Raw genomic sequence first — 1,229 nt, forward strand, 5'->3', positions numbered from 1 at the left:
GTTTTAATTTCAATTTTAATTCATCTTTAATTTTCGAAAATACTAACCCCTTTTTCAAAAAAAAAATTATTTTCGAAATTCTCTCCCTCTCTTCTCTTCTTCTATTTAATTATTTAATTACTAACACTTCTCTTCACCTCTCTTCACCCAAAAATCCGAATCTCCTTCTTCATTCTTCTACCCCCTTCTTCTTCTACTAACATAAAGGAATCTCGATACTGTGACATAGAGGATTCCTCTTTCTTTTCTTGTTTTCTTCTCTTTCATATGAGCAGGAACAGGGAAAAAGGTACTCTTGTTGAAATTGATCCAGAACCTAAAAGGACTCTGAAGAGAAAATTAAGAGAAGCTAAATTACAACAATCCAGAAATAACCTTTCAGAAATTTTCGAACAAGAGAAGGAGATGGCAGCCGAAAATAATAATAATAATGCAAGGAGAATGCTTGGTGACTTCACAAAGCCAACGTCCAAGTTTGATGGAAGAAGCATCTCCATTCCTGCCATTGGAGCCAATAACTTTGAGCTTAAGCCTCAACTAGTTGCTTTAATGCAACAAAACTGCAAGTTTTATGGACTTCCATCTGAAGATCCTTGTCAGTTCTTAACTGAGTTCTTGTAGATCTGTGAGACTGTAAAGACGAATGGAGTTGATCCTGAAGTCTACAGACTCATGCTTTTCCCTTTTGCTGTAAGAGACAGAGCTAGAATATGGTTGGATTCACAACCTAAGGATAGCCTGGACTCCTAGGATAAGCTGGTCACTGCCTTCTTGGATAAATTCTTTCCTCCTCAAAAGCTGAGCAAGCTGAGAGTGGATGTTCAAACCTTCAAACAAAAAGATGGTGAATCCCTCTATGAAGCTTGGGAAAGATACAAGCAATTGACCAAAAGATGTCCATCTGACATGTTTTCAGAATGGACCCTATTAGATATATTCTATTATGGTCTCTCTGAATTTTCGAAAATGTCATTGGACCATTCTGCAGGTGGATCTATTCACCTAAAGAAAACGCCTGAAGAGGCTCAAGAACTCATTGACATGGTTGCAAACAACCAGTTCATGTACACCTCTGAGAGGAATTCCGTGAATAATGGGGTACCTCAGAAGAAAGGAGTTCTTGAAATTGATGCTCTGAATGCCATATTGGCTCAGAACAAAATGTTGACTCAACAGGTCAACATAATCTCTCAAAATCTGAATGGATTGCAACATGCATCCAACAGTAC

At 37.8% G+C, this 1,229-nt stretch overlaps 1 non-coding gene across 1 annotated transcript; it reads right to left on the reverse strand.

The window, feature by feature from the left end:
- Positions 1-804: 804 nt before the first annotated feature.
- On the reverse strand, positions 805-908 carry LOC130958311 (small nucleolar RNA R71). Its single transcript, XR_009077439.1, has one exon. It is a non-coding gene; the product is annotated as a small nucleolar RNA R71 (small nucleolar RNA).
- Positions 909-1,229: the final 321 nt, after the last annotated feature.

Source organism: Arachis stenosperma, chromosome 10, assembly GCF_014773155.1.
Source record: "Arachis stenosperma cultivar V10309 chromosome 10, arast.V10309.gnm1.PFL2, whole genome shotgun sequence".
Classification (NCBI taxonomy): Eukaryota; Viridiplantae; Streptophyta; class Magnoliopsida; order Fabales; family Fabaceae; genus Arachis; species Arachis stenosperma.